The sequence below is a fragment of the Schistocerca serialis genome, chromosome 4 (genome assembly GCF_023864345.2).
Source record: "Schistocerca serialis cubense isolate TAMUIC-IGC-003099 chromosome 4, iqSchSeri2.2, whole genome shotgun sequence".
Taxonomy (NCBI): Eukaryota; Metazoa; Arthropoda; class Insecta; order Orthoptera; family Acrididae; genus Schistocerca; species Schistocerca serialis.
The window spans coordinates 965,078,199-965,092,205 of NC_064641.1; positions in this window are offsets into that span (position 1 = coordinate 965,078,199).

Below are 14,007 nucleotides of genomic sequence, written 5' to 3' on the forward strand. Positions count from 1 at the left end.
GGAAATTCCACCACTATTTTGTTGATAATTACACCAAAGTATATTGTGGTTGCCAACCTTTAAGCTTTCTTCTCAGTTGCAAATTAGTGTATGCAGAAGTGGTTCACTTCAGTAATACAATTTAAAAATAGTTTGTCATGGAACAGAACAATGTAGTAACTGACACATTACCATGTTTACCTGAAGAAATATCCAGTAACTTTTGCTGTGAGGGATGAAGTTCTAAATATAATGTCTTTCTGGTGCATGATAACACTTATTGTCTGTGTTTCATGTCAGCAGCAATGTGTGTCATCTCCAAGACAGGTATCCTAGGTGGAGAGAAATCAGAATACAATCTGCACTTGACCCACCTAAGACACTAGTTAGATACTATGTGCTTCACAATAATGTATTATTTTGTTGTTGTTTTACCCAGTATAACTGGTGTAATTGCATTCCAGAGGACAGCCTGGAGAACCTAATCTTGTACATCCATTAAGCACTGGGGATCCTGAAGTGGTTAAATGTGCTGAGAAAATCAATGGCTATTGCTATTTTCCTTACCTGTAAAAGAGAGTAAAATGGATTATCCACAAACATCTACTCTGTCAAAGTGTGAAACCTCCAAACTGTGGCTCTGAAGGTGAGCTCCACCCAGTCTGGGTGGAAGAAGAGATTTAGGTGACATTACCTCATGCTCAAGAGTATGCTTTCCAGTTACGGTCCTCTGCTGCTGTGCACATTCAAATCACCCACTATATGCACAGGCACTCATATGAAGCTAAAGTTTAGGAGCACTGTGCTGCCACAAAAAGCTGAACACAGGTTGTAAGTCAGCTGGAGTGAGATGTGGGCTGCCAGATTCACTTGGACACAGATCTCTAGTGTGCCTGGTGAACTGAAGAGATCAGCAACAAAAAGTTATAGTTTATTATCTAGAAAAATGTATTTTAGTATAGAGGTCTAGTAGGTACAGGTAGTACATATACATAATAAAGATGGGATGGCAGGCAAGATTGTGGAATGAGGACACAGTAGCATGTTCTGTTTCCCACAACCTACATGAATGCATTTGAAATTTCAGATGAGGAATCATAATTCAGGTCTTAGATATGGTAGCCAGGTAAGCTTGCAGCTCAGTAATATCACAGACAAAAAATTTAGAGCAGCCAGCTACTAGTCAGACTTGGGACAAACTATATGATACGAGATTCAAAACTTTCATGGCTTTGTTGACATTTTCTATCGTAAGTGGCCACGATTTCTTTTTTATATATGAAAAGTGGTCAAAACACTTCATCATAAATTTTAGTATTTCTATCAAACAAAGATTAGATAGATTCATCCACATTAGTCCATGTTGATGTAATTCAATAGCTGAAGTGAAAAACGTATAAGTAGTTTATCAGATGATAGCGAAAATCAAAAGATCCTAATTCCCAACACTAAAATAATATGGACACTTGCAAAAAACATAAAAATATATGTGGACACTACATGAAATGGCGAAAATGTGTGGATGTCAGCATAAATGATGGGGAATGCTATGTTTTGATGTAGCAAAACATTTATAAAGATTTGATATAGCACTATGGCAACAAAGGAGTTACTACTGTAATTTTGTGTTTCCTTGTTAGAGTTGTGGGGCATTTCAGTAGCAGTGCCATCATTTATAAACACCGCTGTGTTTCAGTCTTCCATATAAAACTGACCACTAACAAAATCTCTAACCTTGGCTATGGTGTACGAAAGAAGATGTTTCTGTAAAGGATAACAGTTCAGGGCTGTAAGAGTTTAGATTAGTGAGGTTTCCCGCTTTAGGCCCAAGAGTGTCCTGCAGTTGTAACTAAGTGAAGGCAGCAACTTCTAAGCAGTCAGTGTATTAATTACATGTCACAAAGTACAATCAGTAAGTCTATAATAACTGTTCCACATTCAGTGCCATTCTGCTCCAGATAACTTTACTTCTGCTCTTATGTGTTACCTTCTTTAGGACCGCCTGAATCTTTTGAAGTGTGTAGATTGTTGTTTTTTATGGATCACACCTACAGATATCTATTATGAGGTTTGATGTAAGAAAAAGAAAGATTAATTTCTACATCTACATCTACATCCATCTACATCCATACTCAGCAAGCCACCTGACGGTGTGTGGCGGAGGGTACCCTGAGTACCTCTATCGGTTCTCGCTTCTATTCCAGTCTCGTATTGTTCGTGGAGAGAAGGATTGTTGGTATGCTTCTGTGTGGGCTCTAATCCCTCTGATTTTATACTCATGGTCTCTTTGCAAGATATACGTAGGAGGGAGCAATATACTGCTTGACTCTTCAGTGAAGGTATGTTCTCGAAACTTTAAAAAAAGCCCGTACCGAGCTACTGAGCATCTCTCCTGCAGAGTCTTCCACTGGAGTTTATCTATCATCTCCAAAATGCTTTTGCGATTACTAAATGATCCTGTAACGAAGCGCACTGCTCTCCGTTGGATCTTCTCTATCTCTTCTATCAACCCTATCTGGTACGGATCCCACACAGCTGAGCAGTATTCAAGCAGTGGGCGAACAAGCATACTGTAACCTACTACCTTTGTTTTCAGATTGCATTTCCTTAGGATTCTTCCAATGAATCTCAGTCTGGCATCTGCTTTACCAACGATCAACTTTATATGATCATTCCATTTTAAATCACTCCTAATGCGTACTCCCAGATAATTTATGGAATTAACTGCTTCCACTTGCTGACCTGCTATTTTGTAGCTAAATGTATTCGTAGCTCATTAAAGTTGTCTACATTGAGACTGAATTGCCATATCCTGCACCATGCGTCAATTCACTGCAGATCCTCCTGCATTTCAGTACCATTTTCCATTGTTACAGTACTTGGGCACAGTCAGCTTCAATGATTTTGTGCTGCCTTCTTGCAACCTGTGATTCTGTTCCTGCTCATGCCACATAAAACAGGTAGCTTCATGTTTCTATCTCCGTGTGCACGTGTAAATCTCCACTAGAACACACATGCTACAAAAATATCTGTAGCTAAAAATCTTGGGATATCAAATCTTTGTGTGTGCCTGTGCACAACAAATCAGTTACCCACAGATGAGTCACTGCCTGTCTTCAGTTTTTGTTGTTGTCATGTTATTGTAATTGGTAAATGGTTGCACAATTGTGTTGGTGGCTAGTGCAGGTAGAGGAGACCCAAGGATGATAACTGCTTTCAAATAATCGAGGTGTCAGTATTTTATGGTGGGAGTGAGGGACCACTTGAAGTCCGATTCATATGTAGGACTAAAATCCCCAGGGAATCCAAAATGAAGATGATTAATATGTGTCAGAAGGTGTAAGCCTACAACTGTGTGAAATCTTGCAGTTGGAATTAGCCCTTCACTGTTAAATTTGGTTGATCCCACGTGGCTCCCCTAGAAATATCATGTAATGTACAGTTGTCTTGTCAGTTGAAATAGAAAGCTTGGTATAATGTGTGACCTGTGATTAGCGAAAGTCAGAAACTGATGACACACAGTTTCACAGTGGCTGAGGATCCTGCAATTTAAAAAATGCTTTAGAAATAACAATTGACCCCTACCAAATTCCAAAAGCTTGATGTGCCTTTTTAGACTACAAAGAATGATCTCATGCCACATGTGATTTTTAGTATCGTCATATTATTCTTTCAAAAGTACCCTGCTACTTAAATGGAAACTTTTACACATTGCAGTGTACAGTTTTGTAATATGTCTGTGTTGTGGGGACATTATCTGGTGGCAATTAATGCAGATAATCTGAGCTCATTATGTAGCGCTAATTGCAAAAGTACTTTTGTAACGTTCTGTTACCTAAATCTGATGTCGTTATTTTCTCTAAACATAGTTGGCTGTGAATTACATGTTGAGATTGCCAGACAATTTCTTCCATAAGCGAAAGCTCGTAGTTTATAAATTTTTGGCTTGAAATTACTGTATGTTCAATCTCAGAAATGTCTGAGAAGGATTTTTAAGCATTTTTTAAATTATTATACTTGGAAACAATTACAAATAAGTGTATTGTTCAAATTTTGTAGCAGTATAGGCTAAGTAAAATCCTTCTAATGCAGATGACAAATTGATGTGTTATGTAGGTACTGTGCATGAAAACTGCTAGCAGTGAATAGTCTAAACAGACAGATGTGTCTCAATAATGTCCAGTTTCAGAAAATTATCTTACCATGAAAGATGCTTGTTGGTTATGTCTACAATAAGACAGGCCATTCATTATATGCTATTTCTCACAAAGTAAATCTGCAGTTGCCAACCCACACAATTTCAAAGTATGTGAACTACCTACATTAATTGTATAAAAGTTCTCATTGCTTGTCAAATCTCAGTCCATGCAAACATGTTCAAGATATGTTACTTGGTGCACACACACACACACACACACACACACACACACACACACACACACACACACACACACACACACACACACACACACACTTCCAGGAGAATAAAGCATGGGGAAAATGTCTTGCATATCCAGTTTCTTCTACACCATTGTATAGAGTTGCATTCATCTTATCCCAACAGTATGTTCCTTTGTACATAGTGTGTTATAAATTTCTGTGCATGTTTCAGAGTTGTGCTTACATATAGCTCCTTCCACATCTGCAACCCTAACAGTTTTTTTTTTTTAAATCACTGATTGTTTCCCTACTAGGAACTGATATGTGGATTATGCTGATTTAGGTACCCCCAAGTGTTCCACAGGTATGACTAGTGCGTACCTGCATTATCTGTTAAGCCCTCTGACTCTTGATCAGTCTTGTAGAAAAGCTGTAAACTGATTTACAGATATTGTTCAAATGATGCACACTATACAGTTTTATACTAACATGACTTTTTTCCATATTTATTACCACCAGAAAATACTATGCACATCAAATGCTTCTATGCAAGTAAATTTGCTCATCAACCAGACTACCCCTCTCTCCTATGACACAGTACCACAGTAGCAAATGCAATCACTGTCTGAAGTTACAGTAATTCCTAGATGCAATATTTTCAGTATAGTTTGACAAAAATTAACATTCCTTGTGTAGCAAATGCTCACAGCAGTTCCAAGACATATGTTTATTAGATACTTAGTGTAAGGTGCTTTGTCAATGGCCACACCTATACTAGTGTAATTGGGCACTGAACTCCACTGCTGGTTTTTCTGATGGGTGTGAGGAAGATGATGGGAATGTGTCCATGGATGTCTCCTGGTGTCAAAATAGCAACATTTATTAATAAACAGCAATATATTGGTTGTGGGCACTCTAGGCGAGTGTTACTTCCATTCGTAATATTTTTGGTGGTGACAGAGGTGACTGGTGGATGTTCACAAACGCGCCAGCTGCTGCATCTGTAATTGCATTGGCATAACTTGAATCTGCTGCGTTGCCAGTGGCACTCCAGCCTTCCAGGACATTTTGCTGCAGCTGGAACAACTCACTGTGGGACTCAGTCATGCTGGCAACTGGGGGGGGGGGGGGGGGGGGGGGGGTGGCAGGACAAATCAGTGCCCTGTCTCAGCAGACATCCCCAGCACCGACACTCTGGTGTGAATGGGCCAGTGTCCCTGGCCCTGCCCCAGTCATGGTGTTCAAGCCAGCAGCATCCAGGATAATGCCGACAGTGCATTATCACAAAGCACCCCAAGCAATGGCTCCACAGACAGTGTCCTAAGATAATTAAGGCTGGATAGTTATGGCAGTGGAGTCACTCTGGCAGCTCCTGGGAAACTACCTGCATTATGACAGTGACTATTACAATGATTGTGATTGCAGTTAAAACTCTGAACTGGTGGTGGTGGTAAGTAACACGGCTCTGTGTCACTCAAACACCTCAAGACAGATGATGTTGATGAGCGGGCTGCCGGTCCTTAAATGTGGCTTTCTTGCTGGTCTGCTGTTTTTCTTTCCCAGTAGGTCAGGGGAATATTCTGGTGTTGCTCAGCTGGCCTATCTGATCCAATTACTGCCTCGATGTTGGTGCCCTGGCTTGCAGTGAGCTGCTTCTTGTCATGTCTTCTCCTGTATGGTGAACTGGCTGTTGACACAGCATTATCCTGTGTTACTATACTCGGCACTCCACCGACCAATTATGCCACAGTATCATAGCACTGAACTGCACAACTGAGTGTAACACACACAGATTCAGGCTCCTAATACTCCTTCACTTTTTAACTATCTTTATTATTCCAAATTCCTAGCTTTAACTAATTTAATCACTCTCATCATACAACACACTATAGTTTGTTCAGTCCCCAATTCAAAAATTGTATTGCTTTCATTTTTAGAGTAAACAGGAGTAGAAATCAACTTCCTCATTAGTGTGGTTCCTGAACTCACATCTAGGTTTTTAATATGGGAATATGTAAAGTGTATTGTATACTCTTTACCAATAAGAACAGTAGTTGGGTTTTTAAAGTGAAGGTGTGCATCTTTCATAAACTTGTTCTATAGTGAAAAATTATACTCTTTGCAAAAATAATGTGTTGCTAATGCTTTATCAGGAATGATGATATTATTAGTTTTATATCTCAATATACCGAAAGCATATGAAGACTGATCAATTTGTAATACAGAATGGGCTTATCGTTGTTTTTTGAAAATGTTTTCATGGGATGCATCTTATCAGTGGAACATGATTCCACACATTTGCGAAAACACTCAAATCAAGTATTACCAAGGCACCACCTGATTTTCATCTGTAGGATGATTCTTCCTCTATGGACCTCCTTACTTCATTCAGATATATTTATTTAGCACAAACTGAACAGTCAACCAACAGCTTGAATGTATCTTTATCAACAACAAAATTTAATTTTACAACATTTATGAGACATCACATTTATTGTATGGATAATTGTTCATACAATAACATTGTTGTTGTTGTGGTCTTCAGTCCTGAGACTGGGTTGATGCACCTCTCCATGCTACTCTATCCTGTGCAAGCTTCATCATCTCCCAGTACCTACTGCAACCTACATCCTTCTGAATCTGCTTAGTGTGTTCATCTCTTGGTCTCCCTCTATGATTTTTACCCTCCACGCTGACCTCCAAAGCTAAATTTGCGATCTTTTGGTGCCTCAAAACATGTCCTACCAACCGATCCTTTCTTTTAGTCAAGTTGTGCCACAAACTTCTCTTCTCCCCAATCCTATTCAATACCTCCTCATTAGTTACGTGAGGTGGCGCAGTGGTTAGCACACTGGACTCGCATTCGGGAGGACGACGGTTCAATCCCGCGTCCGGCCATCCTGATTTAGGTTTTCCGTGATTTCCCTAGATCACTCCAGGCAAATGCCGGGATGGTTCCTTTCAAAGGGCACGGCCGACTTCCTTCCCTATCCTTCCCTAATCCGAGCTTGTGCTCCGTCTCTAATGACCTCGTTGTCGACGGGACGTTAAACACCAATATCCTCCTCCTCCAGTTACGTGATCTACCCACCTTATCTTCAGCATTCTTCTGTAGCACCACATTTCGAAAGCTTCTCTTCTCTTCTTGTCCAAACTAGTTATTGTCCATGTTTCACTTCCATACATGGCTACACTCCATACACATACTTTCATAAACGACTTCCTGACACATAAATCTATACTCGATGTTAACAAATTTCTCTTCTTTAGAAATGCTTTCCTTGCCATTGCCAGTCTACATTTTATATCCTCCCTACTTCGACCATCATCAGTTATTTTGCTTCCCAGATAGCAAAACTCCTTTACTACTTTAAGTGTCTCATTTCCTAACCTAATTTCCTAACGTAATTTGCTCAGCATCACCCGATTTAATTCGACTACATTCCATTATCCTCATTTTGCTTTTGTTGATGTTCATCTTATATCCTCCTTTCAAGACACTGTCCATTCCGTTCAACTGCTCTTCCAAGTCCTTTGCTGTCTCTTACAGAATTACAATGTCATCGGCGAACCTCAAAGTTTTTACTTCTTCTCCATGAATTTTAATACCTACTCCAAATTTTTCTTTTGTTTCCTTTACTGGTTGCTCAATATACAGATTGAACTACATTGGGGAGAGGCTACAAACCTGTCTCACTCCTTTCCCAACCACTGCTTCCCTTTCATGCCCCTCGACTCTTATAACTGCCATCTGGTTTCTGTACAAATTGTAAATAGCTTTTCGCTCCCTGTATTTTACCGCTGCCACTTTCAGAATTTGAAAGAGAGTATTCCAGTTAACATTGTCAAAAGCTTTCTCTAAGTCTACAAATGCTAGAAACGTAAGTTTACCTTTTCTTAATCTTTCTTCTAAGATAAGTCGTAAGGTTAGTATTGCCTCACGTGTTCCAACATTTCTACGGAATCCAAACTGATCTTCCCCGAGGTCCGCTTCTACCAGATTTTCCATTCGTCTGTAAAGAATTCGCGTTAGTATTTTGCAGCTGTGACTTATTAAACTGATAGTTCGGTAATTTTCACATCTGTCAACTCCTGCTTTCTTTGGGATCAGAATTATTATATTCTTCTTGAAGTCTGAGGGTATTTCGCCTGTCTCATACATCTTGCTCACCAGATAGTAGAGTTTTGTCATGACTGGCTCTCTCAAGGCCATCAGTAGTACTAACAGAATGTTGTCTATTCCGGGGGCCTTGTTTCGATTCAGGTTTTTCAGTGCTCTGTCAAACTCTTCATGCAGTATCGTATCTCCCATTTCGTCTTCATCTACATCCTCTTCCATTTCCATAATATTGTCCTCAAGTACATCGCCCTTGTATAAACCCTCTATATAATCCTTTCACCTTTCTGCCTTCCCTTCTTTGCTTAGAACTGGGTTGCAATCTGAGCTCTTGATATTCATACAAGTGGTTATTTTCTCTCCAAAGGTCTCACTAATTTTCCTGTAGGCAGTATCTATCTTACCCCTAGTGAGACAAGCCTCTACATCCTTACATTTGTCCTCTAGCCATCCCTGCTTAGCCATTTTGCACTTCCTGTCGATCTCATTTTTGAGACGTTTGTATTCCTTTTTGCCTGCTTCATTTACTGCATTTTTATATTTTCTCCTTTCATCAATTAAATTCAATATTTCTTTTGTTACCCAAGGATTTCTATTAGCCTTCGTCTTTTTACCTACTTGATCGTCTGCTGCCTTCACTACTTCATCCCTCAGAGCTACCCATTCTTCTTCTACTGTATTTCTTTCCCCCATTCCTGTCAATTGTTCCCTTATGCTCTCCCTCAAACTCTCTACAACCTCTGGTTCTTTCAGTTTATCCAGCTCCCATCTCCTTAAATTCCCACCTTTTTGCAGTTTCTTCAGTTCCAATCTGCAGTTTCAATCTGCAGTTCATAACCAATATATTGTGGTCAGAATGCACATCTGCCCCTGGAAATGTCTTAAATTTAAAACCTGGTTCCTAAATCTCTATCTTACCATTATATAATCAACCTGATACCTTTTAGTATCTCCAGGATTCTAGGATTCTTCCAGGTACACAATAACATTACAGTACATAAATTTAACAAGATATCAGTCCTACTGGCACAACATTCATGTTCTTTAATTTAAATTTTTCATAATTAAAACTACTTTATTTCTACATGAGATGCTGCCTTTGTTATCAACAAATTCCATTATTATAACATGAAACACAATATTTTTTAACATTAACAGTGTTCCTAACAAGCCTAATCACACAGTTTGATGCTGGAATCACACCCAATGTAAAATAATCTCCACTAAACATTAACATTTTATTGCATGAATGAAGTGTTCATAATAGAGTTATGTGGTAACTGTTTCAAATAATAGCAACTCAGCACTGTGTTATACAATACCTAGTAGGTGACACATGTACTTTGAATTAATATAAATTTTGATAGAAGCTGTTTTTCTTGTAGAATTCCAGAAATTTCTTTTGAGCTGGCTTACGTTGGAGTGTGACAGACTAACTTTGACATTGCTTTTCCCTGGCATTCATCCACTGGTTGTTAGGAAAGTGTCATCTTTAACAAATCAATAACAGCAAGAAATCTGGCACCTCCCTTGTGCCTGATTTACAATGCAACACAACTTCTAGAGAACAACCTCATGTTAACAACTACAGCAGATTGATAGCAGCAGTGGATCAGTAAGAGAAATAAGTCACTGAAAGCATGGGGATGGCAATAGGAACATGGGTCTCCATTTACTTATCTCACGATGGTGGTCATGTTGTACATGCACCAGATTGTAGAACACATGCCACATGATAGCTTCGTGCCACAGTAAACAGCAACAGGTTCCTGGAAGCTCATAGGCCTATACATTCATATTACACTGGCTTGAAAAATATAAGGACAAAGCAAATTTTGCATGTTGTAACAGCCAAATAACATACCTCAGAGAAACTGTAAATACAAATAATTATTTCAGTATTCTACAGAAGGCAACTGAAAGAGAAACTGACAAACAGAAATGATGCTTTCATTCAAAGAAAATAAGTACACTGAAGTGGCCATGATTTATGAACATCCTCTGGCTTACAAAAGACAGAACATGGTTCTTAATAGGGTGTGTGATCAAGAATGAGAATGCATGATCTGCAATGTGCACCCATTTTGGCACAAGGTTGGTAAAGAGTTCCTGTGTACAGTGTTCCATTCCCCCTCCAGTGCAGCTAACAATAGCTAGATGCTCATTGGTGCATGTGGCCATGCTGCAACGCATCTCCCCAACATGTTCGATAGGGCCTAAGTCAGGGGAACATGCAGGATAGTCCATTCGTCAGATATCCTTGCATTCCAAGATCTCCACATGCACTGTTCGATGCAGTTAGTCGGTGAAGTCACAGCCGAATGCACTCCTGAAAAAGCAAACATTGGGAAGAAGTACTGTGTCACAGTGGTGTTGTCTGGTCAGTATACTGTGTTCAAAGATTTGAAGGCAGTATGCCCTTGCAACATTGTGCCTCTTACATCATGACAACTAGACTACCAAAATGATGATGTCAGGCAATGTTGGTGAGATGCATTAGTGCTCTCACCAAGAGGTCACACATATTGCATACAGGAACATTGTTGAACATGATCAATTTGGTGGTTGAGGTTTTAGGGCATCGACAGTGATATTGTTGCATGGGCATATTGCCTGCTAATCATTGAACACAGTTCACTTACAGGTCAACGTCTTTGTGGCACTACTCCTTCTATACCCCTGCCTTTCCAAGAGTGCATTTGGCCCTGACTTCATTTTTATGGAAGACACTGCAGGACTGCATCTAACAGCACAGGTGCAAGAGCTGTAGGTGTGAGAAGATATTTGACCAGTGGGATAGCTTGCCCATTCCCCTGCTTTAATTCCCATGTAGCATGGCTGGATGTGTTTGGGAGACATACTGCAGCGCATCCACATGCACAGTCAACTGTCCTGCAATTATCGACAATGCTGATGAATGGAAAGCTCTACCATAAGAACTACATACCAAATGTGGGGGCAGAATGCCACCACATTGCGGAGCACACATTGCCATCCATGGTGATCACAAGAGACGCGTGCAGCCTATTGTCATTTCTAAGAGTTCTGCTTGATTCTGAAAAAATCCTTTTCTTAAGATAACACATTTAATCTCCAACTAAAGTATATAACTTTACCTCATAACTGAACAGATACTTTACACCATAATGAGAATACAAGATTGATTCTTTAACTTAAGAACTTTCTCTTGCTCCTCCTTTTTTCTTGGGGGGGTGGGGCAGCGGGATGCACTGTCAATACCACACTGACTCCCAAGAGGAAGAAAAAAAAATTACATCACCAAAGATTATAGGCTATGGAATAAGCTACATGCAAAGAAAAAACAGTTAATTACTAGTATCTACAAAAACTGTTTTTGCCTTTCTCTTATCCTGCAAAATATGACTAGTGTGTGATAGTGCCCACCACCATCCCACAGAAATATGGGCTGAGGTAGTAAATAATCTGTAGCATACCCTGTAATCTAATATACGTTGGTATGTGGCAATCTGTTTGTGTGGCTGAAAAGAGACTACCCCATAAATCAGTCTTTTAATTACATTGCATTCAAAGTTTCCTCCTGTGAATGTACAAACCATTATGAATACAACAAAATATGCTGTAAGTGTGTTCCTTTACCTGCCATAGGCCTAGACAAAGAAACAGGATATACGGTAAGCATTTTCATGCAGCAAAGCAACTTACACAATATTAACAAAGGAATGGCATCCATCATAAGCATGTTCTTAAATAAACTAACAGATAATTGTTAATGATACATGCACAACATTACAGTACATCATATTATATTGACTACTTTTCTTGCCTGTCCTTTGTACACTCATGTGTTTTCATGTGTGTTGAGAGTCATCACAATTCTGACACTTGCAGTCAGTGGTAAATGCATTTTCCATAAGTTATGACTTTGGGCAAAAAACTTTCCAAAACATTACACATTTGATATTTAATTATACCCTGTGAGCCAGGATAATCTATAAAATATGCCACTCATAACAGAATGGTTTCATTGGCTGATTGTAACTTCAGTTGTCATTGGATAACTGTGAAATTGAGCAAATATCTTTGGAGTGGAATGCATTTTAGTCCGATGAAATAGGTACCCATGCCATCTGAAATCCTTTCACAACTGTACTTCTGGCTGACTCTAGCATTCACTGCTGCAATCACTGAAAGTTTCTTGTTATTGCTGGTGTTTCTAACGAATTTACAAGAATTGTGTGTGCATATTACTATACATTAAACTACATGCAACAAAAGAAAATAAGAAAATTTGAGTGCAGAAAACTACACTGAAACTTCATAGTTACAAAACTTGGTTTGAGGACTGAAGCACTTAAAAATCTCTCCATTAGGGTGCATAAACAGTGGAAACAATCAACTCTGTCCATTCACTGGGGCCCTTGTAAGGTTGTTGTTGTTGTGGTCTTCAGTCCTGAGACTGGTTTTATGCAGCTCTCCATGCTACTCTATCCTGTGCAAGCTTTTTCATCTCCCAGTACCTACTGCAACCTACATCCTTCTGAATCTGCTTAGTGTATTCATCTCTTGGTCTCCCTCTACGATTTTTACCCTCCACGCTGCCCTCCAATACTAAATTGGTGATCCCTTGATGCCTCAGAACATGTCTTACCAACCGATCCCTTCTTCTGGTCAAGTTGTGCCACAAACTTCTCTTCTCCCCAATCCTATTCAATACTTCCTCATTAGTTATGTGATCTACCCATCTAATCTTCAGCATTCTTCTGTAGCACCACATTTCGAAAGCTTCTATTCTCTTCTTGTCCAAACTATTTATCGTCCATGTTTCACTTCCATACATGGCTACACTCCATACGAATACTTTCAGAAATGACTTCCTGACACTTAAATCAATACTGGATGTTAACAAATTTCTCTTCTTCAGAAACGCTTTCCTTGCCATTGCCAGCCTACATTTTATATCCTCTCTACTTCGACCATCATCAGTTATTTTGCTCCCCAAATAGCAAAACTCCTTTACTACTTTAAGTGCCTCATTTCCTAATCTAATTCCCTCAGCATCACCCGACTTAATTAGACTACATTCCATTATCCTTGTTTTGCTTTTGTTGATGTTCATCTTATATCCTCCTTTCAAGACACTGTCCATTCCATTCAACTGCTCTTCCAAGTCCTTTGCTGTCTCTGACAGAATTACAATGTCATCGGCGAACCTCAAAAATTTTTATTTCTTCTCCATGAATTTTAATACCTACCCCGAATTTTTCTTTTGTTTCCTTTACTGCTTGCTCAATATACAGATTGAACAACATCGGGGAGAGGCTACAACCCTGTCTTACTCCCTTCCCAACCACTGCTTCCCTTTCATGTCCCTCGACTCTTATAACTGCCATCTGGTTTCTGTACAAATTGTAAATAGCCTTTCGCTCCCTGTTTTTTACCCCTGCCACCTTTAGAATTTGAAAGAGAGTATTCCAGTCAACATTGTCAAAAGCTTTCTCTAAGTCTACAAATGCTAGAAACGTAGGTTTGCCTTTCCTTAATCTTTCTTC